Here is an 18,178-nt window from a genome sequence, read left to right as displayed (position 1 = left end):
GTGCTCGAAGCCAGGTTGATTGAGACTCATTCTCTGTTGATCTCATCTCTTTGAATGAATGAAAGTTTTTTGTTTCTGTTGATTGAATAATTGGAGTTCTCTTTGGCCTTTATTGTTTTTGCATAGGCTGCTTGTGGACTGAACATTAAATTACCAAAGGAGAAGATTGAAGATATTGATGCTGGAGATGTGTACAATGAGTTGGCATTGTGGAGTATGTAGAAGACATTTACAAGTTTTACACGGAAGCTGAGGTAAATCACCATTTGTTGTGTTTACTGTATAGCGCTGGATTCTATGTTTGATTGCTCTATTATTTACCATTGGCTGTTTTTTAAATTATTGTATAAGGTTCTTCATTCCTTTCATAAACTTAATTGCAAGAAGGTGGTATGTATTGTTGTCTTCCACTTGGATTGGGTTTATCCATCAGTCTTATTATGACAAAGAATTTCTCAAGAAGTCTAATTATTTATTAAGAATGTAAGTTCCAGGTGGGAGGCATTTCTTTAAGAGTATATTAAGTTTATTTCAAGATGCCTAGTGGTTTGATGTGGGATGACTCAATATGAATCCAAATTCAAATATAAATAAATTGGCAGAACTAAAGGGCATAAGAATTTTAACCTGAAAAATAAGGTGAAAACCTCAAACTTTTTTTAACAGTGTCAAGACAAATTCAATATATTTCAAGGGATTATTGTGTATATATATGTATATGTACATTTAATTACAGAGCTATCTTGCTTTGGAGATATTTTCATAGGATTTTAAGAAAGAATGTCAATAGATTTTTAGTAGAGTTTGAGGGTGATATTCTCGTGGCAATCATTATATCATAAATTATGTTTCACCTTAAGAGAGCACCTTTTGAACAGATGCCTAAGTCTCCATGATGATCCTCAGGAAAGGTAGTGTTTTTGTTGATTGTGTCCAGCCTATGAGATATGTTTAACTATGATATATTTGTTTCAATCTCTAATATTGCTTCTGTTGCTATGAGTTAAGTTTCTAGTAATTAAATTTGTATTCAATTTTGTTAGCCTATATTTATATGTTAGTATAGACACTTCCGCAGAAAAACATCCTCCGCAGGAAGGCAGCAGCTGAAGATTCATCTAGAAAGACTTATACTGCAACTCTCACTGCTCGAAGCAAGGTTGATTGAGACTCCTTCTCTGTTGATCTTATCTCTCTCTGAATGAATGGAAATCTTTTGTTTCTGTTGATTGAATAATTGTAGTTTCCTTTGGACTTTTATTGTTTTTGCATAGGCTGCTTGTTGACTGAACATTAAATTACCAATGGAGAAGATTGAAGATAGTGATGCTGGAGATGTGTACAATGAGTTGGCAGTTGTGGAGTATGTGGAAGACATTTACAAGTTCTACAAGGAAGCTGAGGTAAATCACCTTCTGTCATTTATACTCTTTGATTAATGAATTTGAGCTTCTCTAAATGTTAGATGTGTTTACTGTATAGTGCTATATTCTATGTTTGATTGCTCTATTAATTACCATTGGCTGTTTCTGAAATTACTGTATAGGGCTAGATCAATGTCAATATTCTTTAGGGAGGCCTGTTTGTATTCGCTTTAGTTTATTTTTTTTAATCCACATTTGAATGCCTAAATATGTGATCCCTCTATCTGTTTTTCCCTTTTCTGAAGGTTTAAGTTAACAGATGCATGAAATCAATGTATTTCGGAATGATATCGCATGATTCACAGAAATCTAACATTTATTTTTTTAATGCAATAGAGTACAAGGTGCACTACTATAACCGTAATGGCTTATGTGCGTTGGGTTTTATGGATGATCCCTACCCGGTTCGAAGTGCATTTTCACTGCTAAATGAGGTAATATATTTTCTATTGCTGATTATTGTAATTTTTGTGAGAGAGGTTTCATTTCATCAAGTTCTGATTTTTATGTGCACTTTTTATATTTATAGGTCATAGATTAGTACCAAAAAGTTTTTTGTGACACATGGAGATATGCTCAATCTGATAGTACTCAACAATGGCCTTATTTATTTGAAGCTCTAAATAAATTTCAGGTGTCTAGTTAGTTCATTTTTCTTATTACCAGATTAATGTCATTAGCGATAACTAATTTCATCTTGAACCCTTTGCTTGATTAATTTAGTGTTGAAAGAGATTTAGAAGAATTTGTTGTATATCTTTCTTGTCTCAATAGAGAGACAACAGGTAAATATATACAGACTCAAAGGACACAATCCTATAGACACAACTCTTCACAACCTAACAGTCATATTTCTACAGACACAACTATTTGTGTTTCAACATTTAGATCACTTACTGATAAGCTTAAGTTCATTTCCTTTCTTAATTTTTCAGGATCCTGCGGAAGCTGACAAGCTGTTGAAAATTCAAAGGGAGTTGGATGAAACAAAAATTGTTCTTGTAAGTAATGTGCTGTAATTTTGTTTTCTTTCTCATTTACAATCTATGTCCTAGTTAATCTGTAATGCTTTCTGNGTCCACCACGATCCTTAGGACGTCCACGACCCCCTTGTATGACTAGAGCAGATTGTTCAGTAGTAGATGTGTGAGTAACTGGAATAGATGTAACCTGTAAGAGACGTTTGAACAACTCGGTGGTTCCCGGGACTGGGTTGCTTCCAAGAACTTGATTTCGAATACTCTCAAATTCTGGACCTAATTTGGTTAAGAGAAGTATTACAAAGAATTTCTCTCGTTGGATAAGTTGCTCTGCGGGTGTACCACCAATAGGCATGAGCGTACCAAACTCAGCAATCAAACTTTGGGCTTTGCCAAGGAATGTTTCCATATCAATACCATCTTTCTTCAAATGAACTAAATTATCAACAACATTGTAAAACCGAGAGACATCATTAGTGTATAGAGATTTAGCTTGATTCCATACCTCGACACATGTCTTAAAGGGCCGAAATAGGGGCAACAACGTTGGAGAAAGAGACTGCCAAAGGAGGCTACATAGTTGAGCATCTAACCTTTGCCAAATTGCCTTTTCATTTTCCGGTATCTTATCTACTCCTGTTTGTAGGTGGTCAGCAACCCCTTGGCCCATAAACCATAACTCTACGGCATCCGACCAAGATTGGTAATTTTGAGAACCACATAATTTTTCAGAAGTGATCACCGGGCTTCCAGACAAATTCGGCACATAAACAGAGCTCGAGACAGTAGGTAAATTATTGGCAGGAGAAATAGTACCCGAGATATCAGAATTGCCGTCGGAGGACATTGTGACCAAAACAAAGTTTAATGGCACAGGAAGAAGCACGGAGGGCCGACGAGCAGAACTGGAGAGTTTCGCCGGAAAAAGCTGCCGGAGACGGCCTCACGCGCCGGCGCGTGGGGTCGGAGCGCCGGCGAGTGTGGTGGCGCGTGTGGGCGCGTGGGGGCAGAACCGGCGACGGCGATGGACGGGTCAGGGTCGCCTGAGACTGGAGAAGAGTGTGGTAGCACTGATTTGATAAAAGACCTCACCAATAGGAAGTAATTTTGAAAAAAGATGTTCGAATGAACAGTAAATGTGCTGTTCATCGAAAAAAAAAAAAAAATTTCAGATTTTGGCTCTGGCTCTTGATACCATGTTGAAAGAGATTTAGAAGAATTTGTTGTATATCTTTCTTGTCTCAATAGAGAGACAACAGGTAAATATATACAGACTCAAAGGACACAATCCTATAGACACAACTCTTCACAACCTAACAGTCATATTTCTACAGACACAACTATTTGTGTTTCAACATTTAGATCACTTACTGATAAGCTTAAGTTCATTTCCTTTCTTAATTTTTCAGGATCCTGCGGAAGCTGACAAGCTGTTGAAAATTCAAAGGGAGTTGGATGAAACAAAAATTGTTCTTGTAAGTAATGTGCTGTAATTTTGTTTTCTTTCTCATTTACAATCTATGTCCTAGTTAATCTGTAATGCTTTCTGTTGGTTTCTTACAAGCTAACTGTTAACCTATCAGTTCTCTGCGATGCTAGGAAGGGCTGACATTAGTTACATTGTGTTATTTTTTGATTGCCACAGTTATTGTTATTAGAGGAAATCCTTGTTGTCAGATAAAATTCATATTACAGCATATTTTGACAAGGCAGAAGCTCTTCCCCACCCCCTTGCCTTTTTAATTGTAAGAATGTGTTAGTACCACAGCACTTTTGTGTTATATTGCATATTAGAGAAGCTATAGGAAGTGAGTCTTCTTCGCATCTCATATGCATATTGGAGAACCACTGATAAATGATAAAACTTTCAGGACATTTGAAAAATATCTTGAAGATACTTTGACTTGAAACTTCCTGGAAGTGGCTATTATGATACTCCAAATTTATTAGGGTTGGCTCTTGGCTGTTAGCCTAGGTGCATGGCAAAAATTGATGTTTGGCTGTTTGGGTGTTTGTCTTTTTGATGTGTGCAAGTGTGGCTAGCATATTGAAAATCGTCAATCTGTCCACACTTGTTTATTTGATTGTCTACTATGCCTATATTATTAGTATACTTGTTGAGTTCCTTAATCATAGCAGAGATGGCATCTCTTTCTTATTTCAAAAAGTTGTGGCACCTTTATCAAATTGCCTAGATTTTTTTTAAATTTTTTTTTATATATTAGTTTCCATGGTTATATCTAAGTGACTCATATACCTTGAGGGAGTTGAGGCTAGTTTGTTATAGGATTCATAATTGCATATGCACATTCAACTTTCTCATGTTATCTAAGTCTCCCTGAACCTATTGCCAATGAGTAATGACTTGTTCTTTCGTCTTCAGCACTAGAAAATTAACAGTGTTCATGAACGTGGGTGAGAAGCTTGACAGTTCGGTTGAGAAGAGTTCAGATCTCAGTGCAACTTCACAGGTACTAATGTCATTCAATTATACTCCATAGTTGTAATAGATTTCTGTTGATTACCAATGATCTTAAACAATAATGGGATGGAATGGAGTTTATAGAATGATTTTCAAATTTTTTAATTGTCCTCTTTAGTTTAGAAAAGGATTTTCAAAATTTTCAAGTACTCTCTTTGGTTTATAAATGGACTTTAGTCCTTTTAATTGCTAACATGCCTTTGTTCCAGGGTTACTAGGAAAGTAGGAAGACACTTTATGGTCATCGTAACAATGTTAAACACTAAAAATCATAAGAGATGTGGTATATTATATAATTTAATAAAATTGAACCCATTCCTTCGATTTTGTTCAATTATAGAATGTATCACATCCCTTACAATTTTAAGCATCTAACATTGTTACGATTCATGTTACATTTTTTCTTAAAATTATTAAGAAATAATCTTTCACGACAGTCATAAGAAATTGGTACATTATATTCTTTAATTTGACAAAAATTGAAGGAATGGGTTCAATTTTGTCAAATTATAAAACGTATATTTTCCTATCATATTTTTAGTTTTCGACAATCTTACCATCAACATAAAGTGGTGCTTAATAGAGAAGTTTGTGCATGGTGACTCTTGCTATTGGATACTCTTGCATACATTTTAAATTAAAAAAGAAGGACGGAAACTTTTGTGAGCAAATAAGTTCAGCTCACCCAAAGTACTCAATGGAAACATATCTTCAAATGCATATAGCTTTTTTGTTATAACTTTCTAAGGTCTTACCAAACGATGTTTTTCAAGTTAATATCTATGATCAACCTTTTGGGTATGATGTAAGGGGTGGGGGGCTTAGCATAACGTCCAATATAAAATCCATAGGCATCCAAAAAATATCTAGCTACTCCCTAATTGTGAGTTAGGCAGTAGAATAATTATTTGAAACTTTTTTCTTGCCATTTATTTTACTCAACCTTGTCTTATTTTCCTCTCCAACTCATCCTTTCTTGTTTCCCCCTCTTTTTCAAAGTCTCTTTTCTCTTCTTATCTTGGTCCTTTTCTATTTTCATGCCATTTCTTCTACTACCTTGTCTTATTTTTCCTCTTCAACTTCTTGTTTCCCTCTCTTTTTCATTCTTATTTGGTCTTTCTCCTCGTCACTTTCTTCTACTTGATTCTTGATATTATCTTATTTTTTTGTCTTCAACTTCTCTTTTCTTGTTACCCTCTCTTTTTAATTTTCTCTTTTCTCATTCTACTTTTAATTTTTCTCTTGGTCTTTCTTTATTTCTCATGCCATTTTCTTCTACTCAATCTCATCTTATTTTTCCTTTTCGTCTTCATCTTCTCGTTTCTTGTTTCCTTCTCTTTAATTATCTCTTTTTACTTTTCATTTTTCTCTTAATGTTTCTCTATTTTTCATGCCATTTTCTTCTACTCAAACTTATCTTATTCCTCCTCTTCAACTTTTTTTTTTAAATAATGTTTACAGTCAAATTATATATACTCCTAAGCACCTTTATACTGGTCAGCTAATTCAGGTATTAGCTAGATGTTCTAATTTCAAGAAAATTCATGGCTCATGATTTCTTGGGACTACTTATTTACAAGCTTTTGATTTAGGGCTCATGATTTCTTGGGACTACTTATTTACTGGGACTACTTATTTACAAGCTTTTGTTTTTAATATATAAGCTTGAATCACTATCAATTCCATTCCTGCATTTGGAAGATCTATCTGCTGACCTATCTGATGACTTTGATGTAATTGTGGACTCAATTTTTGGGTTTTCAGTACATGGTATTTAAAATTTTTTTGCTTTTCTTATTTATAGAAATTTCATTTACTGCCTTACTGGTGCAAACTTATGCAAGTTAGGAAAGAGAGATTAAATGTGAGGTTATATTTGAATTGTATGAGGCATTAAAGTACCTGTTGAGTTCATTGGAAAATATATATCTTTGGTTATTTAAGTCATCTAATGTAAGTTCTTTCTCCAGTGTCTCCTAAGTCACTTTTGATGAACTTATTTACAGGTTGGTGTTCCTAATGAATCTACATGCTCTACAAATAGATTTATCACAATTTGACGAACAAAAGGCTCTTGCTCTACAAGTAGGTTTTGTGCATTTTTTATTATATATATACTTCAATACATGGTAGTTGATTATTCATTGTTTTTTCCATGATTTATTTCATGCAACTCAAACTATAATAAATTGATTATATATTGTTGAAGCTGCATTCTCTGCTTTTGTAAATTTGATAAATTGTGATTTTTATATGCATGAATTGTATATATTGTGGCAAGCTTCATATATATCAAAACCGTACATTTGTCAATTGTCATGAATTTCATGGTAATGCATAAGGCCATCATCATTTAAGGTAATTCTTTCTTTTTTGTCATAAATACTAAGAAAGACATTTTCATGGTAACAATATCAAACACTAAAAATTATAAGAGATGTGGTATATTATATAATTTTACAAAATTGAACCCATTCCTTCAATTTTGTTAAATTATAATATGTACATCCCTTACAATTTTAAGCATCTACCATTGTTATTACATGATAGGTTTTTTCTTAAAAATTACTCCGTATTAAGAAATAATCTTTCATGACAGTCATAAAAAAATTGGTACATTATGTTCTTTAATTTGACAAACATTGAAGGAATGGGTTCAATTTTATCAAATTATAAAAAGTATATTTTTCTATTATACTTTTTAATTTTCGACATTTGTTACTATCAGCACTAAAGTGGCTCTCCTTAGTAGAGAAGTTTGAGCATGTTGACTGTTGCTATTTGACGTTTTTTATTATATTTTAGATTAAAGATTGATCAAGAAGGACGGGAACTTTTGTGAAGCAAATAAGATCAGCTTTTTTTCTTCTTCTTGTCCTCATACTCATTCTCTTTCTTCATATCCCCTCTTCTTCTTCTGTTTCTTCTTCTTCTTCTTCTTCTTCTCTTTCTCATCTTCCTCTCTTTTTTTCTTCATGTTCTTCATCCTTTTATTACTCGCATAATTCTTATAATTCTCACTTTTTATTATTATCCTCATCATCATTCTTTTTTTTTTTCCTTTTACTTCATTCCTTATTGTATCATTTCACCCCTATTTTCTCCTCCACTTATCTGACCATTTTATTCTTCTTTATCTACTCTTTTTTCTCTTCTTTCTTATTTTCCTTTTTCTCCTTTTAAATATCTTTAATTTTTATCTTCTCTTTTCCTTTCCATTCTTCAAATTCACTTCGTCTTTCTATTAATCTTCCCCTTCCTTCTCCTTCCATCTCTTATTTGTCTTGTTATTTTTATGCTTTTACCAATTTTCCTTATCTACATTCCTTCCCATTTGTGCGTGTTTATTTTTATAATGGTGTGAGGTATTATACTTCTCCTTCTTGTCCTTATATTCATTCTCTTTCTTTTTCCTTCATGTTCTTCATTCATTCCTAAAATAATTCTCATACTTTTCCTTATCTTGCTACTATTTTTCCCTTCATTACTCTCATTAGAAGAAAATTAGAGTAATGAAGGAAAAAATAGTAGTTCTATCTCTTGTCCTTATCTCCTTTTCTTCTCATTTTTCAAATTCTTTTCTTCTTTTTATTAGTCTTTCCCTTCCTTCTCCTTCTGTTTCTTATTCGTCTTGTTACTTTTAGTTTTATTTTGCTTTCTACCCTCTTTTCTCATATACATTCCTTTCTCATTTGTGCCATTTTATCTTTATCAGTGTGAGGTATTATTGTTCTCCTTCTTGTCCTCATATTCATTCTTTTTCTTCTCTTTCCTTCATGTTCTCCTTTTATTCCTAAAATAATTCTCATACTTATTTTTTCCTTCATTACTCTTATAATTCTTATTATTTTTTTTATTATCCTCCGCATCCTTCTTTATCTTCTTTTACTTCATTCCTCTCATTAATCTACTCATCCTCTTCGTCATTCCGTCACTATTTTTTCTTCCTCCTACCTATCTTCCATTTCATTCTTCTTTATTTGATACTATTTTTTCTTCTCTTTCTCTTTTTCTTTGCATTATTCTATATCCTTCCTCTTTCTTATTTTCTTCCTATTTTTTCTTCTTTTCCTTTTCCCCTTCTAATTTGTTTCACCTTTTCCCTTATATATTTTTAATTTTATCCTCTCCTTCCATTTCTTATTTGTCTTGTTATTTATTTTTTATTTTCGCTTTTTTCCCCTTTTTCTCATCATTCCTTTCTCATTTGTGCTATTTTATCTTTATCATGGTTGAGGTATTATTCTTCTCCTTCTTCTCCTCATATTCATTCTCTTTCTTCCCCTTCCTTCATGTTCTCCTTTTATTCCTAAAATCATTCTCATACTTTTTTTCCTTCATTACTCTTATAATTCTTATTATTCTTTTTATTATTATCCTCATTATCCTTCTTTATCTTCTTTTACTTCATTCCTCTTATTAATCTACTCATCCTCTTCGTCATTCCGTCACTATTTTTTCTTCCTCCTACCTATCTTCCATTTCATTTTTCTTTATTTGATACTATTTTTTCTTGTCCTCTTTCTCTTTTTCTTTGCATTATTCTACATCCTTCCTCTTTCTTATTTTCCTCCTATTTTTTCTTCTTTTCCTTTCCTCCTTCTAATTTGTTTCATCTGTTTCCTTATATATCTTTAATTCTTATCCTCTCCTTTTCTTCTCATTCTTCAAATTGTCTTAATTTTTATCTTCATCGTATTTTACTTTCTCTTTCCCTTCCTTCTCCTTCCCTCTCTTATTCCGTCTTGTTAGTTTTCTACTTTTTATCCTTATCTAACTTCCCTTTCTATCCTCCTCCTTTCACTTTTGATCTCTTATTTCCATCTATTGTCTTCTTTTTCTTCCCTTTATTTTTTCATTGAAGTATAATGTTTTATCTTTCTCTCCATTTTGACTCGCATTCTTCATTTTTCATATTTCAAGATCTTTTTTTTTCTTGTATTCCTCTTTCTATTTATTTTCTTGCTCTTTCTCCTCGTTTTTTTAAAATCTACTGCTACTCTCTTTTTCTTCTCCTTCATGTCCACATGTTTATTCTCTTTCTTCTTCTTCTTCTTCTCTTTCTCACATTCTTCTCATTTTCTCTCTATCTTCTTTTTTTTTTTTCTTCTTTTTTCTTCATGATCTCCATCCTTTCAAAAATAATTCTCATACTTTTTTCCTTAATTACTCTCACAATTCTTATAATTCTTTCTTTTTTATTATTGTCCTCATCATTCTTCTTTATCTTCTTTTAGTTAATTCCTTACTGTGACTCATCATTTTCATCATTTCACCCTATTTTTTCCTTCCACCTATCTTTCCATTTCATTCTTCTTTATCTACTCTTTCTTCGCCTCTTTCTATTTTTCTCTCGCATTATTCTCTATATATCCTTCATCTCCTTTCTTATTTTCCTTATATATTTTTTCTTCTTTTTCTTTTTCCCCTTCTTTTTTTAAACCTTTTTCCCTTTTTATTTTTAATTTTTATTCTCGCATTTCCTTCTCATTCTTCATATTCTCTTCGCCTTTTTATTAATCTTCCCCTTCCTTCTGCTTCCATCTCTTATTTGTCTTGTTAATTTTTTGCTTTTTACTCTTTTTCTCATTTACATCCTTTCTCATTTGTGCCATTTTATCTTTATCATCGTGGATGTATTATTCTTTCTTTTTATTCTATCCCTTTTTTCTTCTTCTATTTCCTATCTCCCTTATTTGTTTCTCTCTTTCTTTCATCCTTTTTTCTTCATGTTCTCCATCCTTTCTTAATCACTCTTATTCCCATCATCTTCCTTTCACTTTCGATCTCTTATCCTCATCCACCCCCTTTTTTTTTCCTCCCCTTTGTTTTTTCATTAAAGTGTAATGTTTATCCTTCTCTCTGTTTTGACTACATTCTTCATTTTTCATATTTCTTCATCTTTTCTTTTTTTGCTCGTCTTTTTCTTCATATTTCTTTATTGCTCTTTCTCCTCGTTTTTTATTTATACTGCTACTCTTTTTTTTTTCTCCTTCATGTCCTTATGTTCATTCTCTTTCTTCTTATTATACCTCCCATCTTTCTTCTTCTTCTTCTTCCTCCTCTCTTTTTTCTTCTTTTTTTCTTCATATTCTCCATCCTTTTCTAAAATAATTCTCATACGTTTTTTTTTTCCTTCATCAATCTCATAATTTTTATAATTTTCTCTTTCTATTATTATCCTCGGCGTCCTTCTTTATCTTCTTTTAGTTCATTCCTTATTACTCATCGTCCTTTCAATTCTCTTTTCCTTCCTTCTCCTTCCATCTCTTATTCCGTCTTGTTATTTTCTTCTTTTTTATGGCTCATCTAATTTTCCTTCTCATTTGTGAATGTGTATCTTTCCCTTTATTTTGACCTTCGTTCAATTTTTTCCTTTTTCTTCATAGTTTCTTTTTTTCGTTGTCTTTTACTCCAAATTTTTCCTTCTTCCTCTTTTCGCCTTTTTCCTCATTTCTTGATCTACTATTCTATTATTATCATTTTCTTTTCCCTTTCATTCTAATATTCATCATGTCATTTCTTTTTATTCTATCTCCCTTTTTTTCTTCTTAATTTTCTTATTCTATTTCCCATCTCCCTTCCCTGTTTCTCTCTTTCTTTCATTCTTTTTTCTTCATTTTCTCATTCCCATCCTTTCTTGTTTCTCTTCCCTTTCTTTGTCCTTTTATCCTTGTCCTTTCACTTTCGATCTCTTATCCTTCCTTATCCACCTCCTTCTTTTTCTTCCCTTTATTTTTTTCTATTGAGGTGTAATTTTTATCTTTCTATTCATTTGACTCGCATTCTTCATTTCCCATATTTCTTCATCTTCTCTTTTTTCTTGTTTTTTCTCCTTTTTTTTTTTTAAAATCTACTGGTACTCTTGTTTTTTTTCTCCTTCATGTCCTCATCAGTGTTATCAAGGCGTCGCCTAGGTGTCCGGGCGATCGGGAACGACCGCCTAATCTGCTCGCCTCGCCTAAAAAAAAACGACCGGCGAAGTCGCCGGAAACCATCACGTGCGCCGGCGCGTGACGGCGGAGCAGCTCGGAGACGGTGGCGCGTGAAGGCGCGTGAGCTCTCCGATGGCGACCGGATTCCTTGCCGTGGCGTCGCCGCCGCTCCCTGAACCCAGCCCAGGCACTGACTTGCTCCAATAATAGGTTAAAGGTTGAAAATATTCATATCTGGTCTGATATTTATATATATACACATATAGGCATAGAAAGGAAAGCCTCTTGAGCTGTCCAATACACTCCAAGTCTCAAGGAACAAGTTTCAAGGAACTTTTGAGATGCCCAATACCATACAAGTCCCAAGAATATTAATCTAACATTTGATATTTAATATTAATTGGTTTATATATATATATAACTCATCATCTAGGCGTCGGCGATCGACGGCATCTCGCCTAGAAAGTCCGCCTTGATAACTATGGTCCTTATATCCATTCTCTTTCTTATTATACCCCCTTTTTCTCATCTTCCTTTTTTTTTCTTCTTCTCTTTCTCATACTTTTCTCATTCTCTTTCTTTTTCTTCTTTTTTTTTTTTTTCCTTTTTTCTTTAGGTTCTACATCATTTCCTAAAATAAATTTTCATACTTGTTTCCCTTCATTACTCTCATAATTCTTTCTTTTTATTATTATCATCATCATCCTTCTTTATATTCTTTGAGTTCATTCCTTACAACTCATGATGAAATTGGGAAACTTAGTGTTTGTATATTAATGATTAACATGTACAGGAGAACTATATAAACAATAATTACTAGAAGAGAGATTATAGAAGTGTAACTCCTAGAGTCCTAATACAGCCCTCAAGCACAAGGTTGGAGAGACACAACGTTGAGTTTGTCACGCAAAAACCCAAACTTTGGAGCTGGTAGCGGTTTGGTAAATATGTCTGCAACAACCTGATTTTTTGTAGATATGAAATTAACCTGAAGTTCTCCAGAGGCCACCTTGTCACGCACAAAGTGAAAATTGATTTCAACATGCTTATTCTGCTCGTGGAAGACAGGATTAGCATAAAGATACGTGGCACCTATATTATCACACCACAAACGAGGAGCATGACTAGGAAGAAAACCAATTTCCATGACAATCGAGCAAACAATTCCTGAATAAGGAATCGTTGAGAGTAGCAAGTGGGATCAACAGAGATAGTAGAAACATCTGCAATCGCCACGTCTCATTATGCAAAAGCGCATTGAACTCTTGATTCATAGCATCACGTCACTCAGGATGATGAACAACTGAGAGTAGCAAGTGGGATCAACAGAGATAGTAGATGTCACCAAAGCCTGCAATTACGAGTGATCGCCATGCGTCATAGGACATAACATCATAGGATGCCACAGCTGCAAGGACACAATCACAACATTCCGCCTCCTAGACGAAGTAGGAGTCACAGTCAGAAGGGCCAGCAATAGACGAAGGAGGATCAGAAAAACCAACACTATCAGTCGAGGTAATCGAGCCAACAACCCAACGTAGCACATCAACACTAGAAGGCACACTGGACACCTGTAAAGAATCAGTTGAAGCAAAAGGGGAAACACCCTCGTCAAAGCGAACATGACAACCAAGAAACACTCACAGGCAGACCTATAGTCCATCTTGTGCTTATTATATATGGATGTAGATAAAGCAAAAACACACACCCAAAAGCACGAAGGAAAGAATAAGAAGGAGAAGCCTGAAAAAAGCCTAGAATGCGGGATCAAATTTCAACACATAAGAGGGTAACCGATTTATAAGGTAAATAGAAGTTTCGAAGACATAATCCCAGGAACCGAACTGTGAGCCAATAGGGCAAGATAAGTCTCCACAATATGACGGTGACGATGTTCAACACAATCGTTCTGCTCATGTGTGTAAGCACAAGAATACCTATGAACAATACCTAGAAACTGAAAAATAGAGTGCAATTTTTTATATTCACCCCATAAATCGGACTAAATAGACTTAATTGAACAGGAAAACAAATGTTCAACCATAACACGAAATTGCTCAAAAACCTTATAAATGTCATATTTTAAGCGTAAAGGGAACAATCAAGAATAACGCGTATGATCATCCACAAACAAAACGAAACAACGATTTCCATTCGAAGAAATAAAAGGACCAGGGCCCCAAATATCAGTGTACACGAGATCAAGAACATGCTTACTACTAGAATTAACTCTATTTAATTCCCTTATTTATTGCAGCTTGGTGGTATGGATTCTTTTTGAAGTGAGAGTAAGTTTTACTCTAGATAATAAATTTGCAATTAAGATTAAATAAAAAAATAGATATCTATGGATTTTGCATTTTTATTATCTTACATTTATTATAATCTGTGTAGGGATGAATTGAGTGAATCGCAGTTCAACCAAGTGTTAAATATTAGGTTGGAATCGATCATTGAGTTTTTGTCCTTATAACTTGTTATAACATACATTGTTTTTTTACCTTTCTGGTTATCATTGTTATGGAATATATATTTAATATATGGAATCTATATATTAGGTAGTCTTAGGGATTTAGGTAGGCAGACATATGGAATATTAGGTAGTCTTAGGGATTTAGGTAGGCAGACATATGGAAACTTGTTTCCTATTAGTAGTTTCTAGCACCTATTTATAGGGCTTTGTATTCTCTTTTTTAGTTTCTAGCACCTATTTATAGGGCTTTGTATTCTCTTTTTTATATGACAATATAAGACAACATATTCATATATCCTCTTGTTTCCTATTAGTAGTTTCTAGCCTTTATTACTTTCATATTCATTGTTTCTTTACCTTTCTGGTTATCATTGTTATGGAATATATATTTAATATATGGAATCTATATATTAGGTAGTCTTAGGGATTTAGGTAGGCAGACATATGGAAACTTGTTTCCTATTAGTAGTTTCTAGCCTTTATTACTTTCATATTCATTGTTTCTTTACCTTTCTGGTTATCATTGTTATGGAATATATATTTAATATATGGAATCTATATATTAGGTAGTCTTAGGGATTTAGGTAGGCAGACATATGGAAACTTGTTTCCTATTAGTAGTTTCTAGCACCTATTTATAGGGCTTTGTATTCTCTTTTTTTATATGACAATATAAGACAACATATTCATATATCCTCTCTTTACTTTCATAACATGGTATTAGAGCCTTTATTATAATTTTTTGCTCCCTTGTCGTCACTCTCGTGAGCCTCACACGATGCCATCCTCCGCTGCCACTCTCCTATGCGCTGGTGTGTTAGGCTCCTCCAACAAATGGAAAACATTTTGGTCAACTTCTCCTGGGTCGCCTGAGTTCATTTGCCTTGGATATGGACTTGGTTTGGACCATTGTGTTGTCTTTTATTTTTTGTTTTGCAATCGGTTTGTCTCGTACTCCTTCAGGCTCCTTTTTTGTGTGTTTTGTGATCAGTTTTTGGTGGGTATGGTTGAGTATAAATGTGATGTTGCTGCTGCCTCGGAATCTTATGACGAAGAAGATTATTGGTTAAGGGCTTGTGTCTGGGGGTCTCTACGTTCTTGACCTCTAGAAGGATGGAGTCCGTTTTGTGTTTTGGTATTGTCTCATTTTGGTGTTGTTTTAAAGTTGTGATGCTCATTGTCGTTTGGAGCATGCTTCCCTTTCGTTGGTAAAGAATTTGTGTCATCTGGTTTAGAGTTTGTCTTCTTTACCTCGTGTGTCACTTCTTTTTCACCTAGAGTTGCAGTATTGGTGGCGTCTAAGCTTCTATTGTAGGGGGAGTGTCCATCCCAAGCTTGTTCGGTCCATGTCTTCACCCAACTGTCCGTAGGTATTGGTGGCGTGTAAAGCTTTTGTTCAAGGGGAGTCTCCTAAATGAGATATGAGTTTGTTATGTTTGAGTTAGTTCGTTATTTTGTTATTTAGTTATTTTATGTTTATTAGTTATTTGTGTAAAAGTTGGGCATGATATCTATGCTCCAACTTGAGGGAGAATGTTATGGAATATATATTTAATATATTTAATCTATATATTAGGTAGTCTTAGGGATTTAGGTAGGTAAGCATATGGAAACTTGTTTCCTATTGCAAGTTTTCTAACACCTATTTATAGGGCTTTGTATTCTCTTTTTTTTTTTTTATTTATATGACATTATAAGACATCATATTCAAAAATCCTCTTTACTTTCATAACAATCATCAAATACTTGATATTCTTTGCAGGCTTGTAAATTTCTTGATGAAAGTTGGTAGTGGTATTCTAAATTTCTTTGAGTCGGGTCAAGGATATTCATAAAAAGCGGAGTAAGAAGGTAAATATTGTTGTTTCCTATCCCCTTTTGTGTTTGGAATTGGTCACTTAAAGGATGTGTTGATTGTTTGTGATATTATGCACTATATAGTTGAGCAGGTTGAACTAAGGCCCTGTTTGGTAAATAATCAGCCTATCAGCCAATTTTGGCTTATTTGACCACTATTAATTGTTTGGTTAATAAGCTTTTTGTAACTTCAAAATGCTAAAATTCAAAAGGCTACTCAAAGTAGCCTTTTCAATTAGCTTTTTGAGAAAAGAAATTATACCAAATAGCTATCAGCTAACAGCTAATCTATCAAACAACTTTCTACAATCAACTAATGTTATCAACAAATTATACCTTCTAACCCAAACAACCAACCCAAACAGCTAACAGCTATTTACCAAACAGGGCCTAAGTCTAAGTAGGAGGTATAAGAGAAAGAGCTTGAAGAATTAGAGAGCCCTCTAAGTCTTAGTTGTGTTTTTTTGTATAGGGCTAGAGTCATGTTTGATTGGTCTACTAATTACCATTGGTTGTTGTTGAAGATAATAGTCATCACTGTCAATGTTCCTTCTTCTGGATTATTATGTGTATTATATCTTTTTATGTTTTTCAAAAGGCCCCGTCCTGTATTTATTGACGCTCTTGGATGGGATGCTATAATAACTCTTTCGCTAGTCTGCACAACATATCAGTAAATTCACTATTGTTTCTGTGTCATTTAATTGCATATTTCACCTTTGTTTGGCAGATTATTCCCTCGTCTGTTTATTAATGGCATGGGATTGAGCATAGGTGCAAGGTTTTCGCCATTTGTTCGCCTGCTTGTCATTGTTATTTTCCCTATACTTTACCCAATCATTAAGGTTTTATGATCTTTTTCTTCTGCTTTGTGTGCTTGTATATAATATGTTATGGAGTTTCCCCCTCCTAAAATCAATGCAAAGGTGATGCCAAATACTTTACCAACATTTTTTTCTTCCTGTTAGAGCCCTAACTTTATTGGCTTTTATTAAAGTTGTATATGTAGATTGTAGAAATGAAGACTTTGTATAATAAGATCATCACCAATAATGCATTTTAGGTGAGGATTTTCTACATTTAAGTGTGAATTTTTTTTTTATCGGAATAAAGGTCAAATAAGTCATCCAACCACACACCAAAATGCAATTATGCTATTGAACTAAAGAAAAAAATTACAATCGAGTCCCTGAACAATACAAATTAATGCAATTACACCTAAAATGACTTGTTTACTGCTGACTCGTCGGTTTATTTATTTAAAAATCTTTATTTCATTTTATTTTAATAATTTTAAATCAAATAGAGATTTTGAAAAAAACAAGGCTGCCACCGGAGATGAAGGGGATCCTTCGTCTCCAGCCGGCTAGCCAGCCATGGAGACAAAGGATCGTCTATGGTTGCCTGTTTTTTTTTTTCTAAATAATTATTTTATTTGAAATTATTAAAATAATAATAAAATTAAAAATTATTTTAAAATTAAAGAACCTACACACCAGCAGTAAACAAGCCATTTTAGGTGTAATTGCACTAATTTGTGTTGTTCAAGGACTCAATTGTAATTTTTTAAGTTCAATGACCTAATTGCAGTTTAGTGTGTAATACTGTAATTAGATAGTCTATTTGACCCTTATTTCAAATTTATTATAAAAAAAATTACGGAGTAGATTTTTTGTAGGGAAAAAAAAAAAAACAAAACAAAACAAAAACTGCGGGTACTCGTGTTGCTTGCGCCAACAATGCGTAATGGGTGCCAATTTTTTTTTTCACTTTAACTTCTTTTTTTTTTTTTTTTTTTTTTCCCTCCCTATCTTTCTTATTTGGTCAAAAAATTTTGACTCAAAATTTTGATACTATTGAGATTTTGAGATGCTCTAATTGGAACAATTGACTGCTTTTTAAATGCTTTCCAACTAAGTAAAGAGTCATCCCATCTCCCAGGTGAACCTTACCACAAAGCAACTTGCGTTTGCTATTGATGAACAAAATCGGCAAATTATTGCATGGACCATAGTCCACACAGC

The 18,178-nt window shown here is 33.5% G+C and overlaps 1 pseudogene; it reads left to right on the top strand.

Annotated features, from left to right (window-relative positions):
- Positions 1–1,304: 1,304 nt before the first annotated feature.
- On the top strand, positions 1,305–17,233 carry LOC116011839 (annotated as a pseudogene).
- The last annotated feature ends 945 nt before the right edge of the window (positions 17,234–18,178 follow it).

Source organism: Ipomoea triloba, chromosome 1 (genome assembly GCF_003576645.1).
Source record: "Ipomoea triloba cultivar NCNSP0323 chromosome 1, ASM357664v1".
Taxonomy (NCBI): domain Eukaryota; kingdom Viridiplantae; phylum Streptophyta; class Magnoliopsida; order Solanales; family Convolvulaceae; genus Ipomoea; species Ipomoea triloba.
Note: the sequence above shows the minus strand (reverse complement) of the source record. Positions and strands in the feature narration are given on the sequence as shown.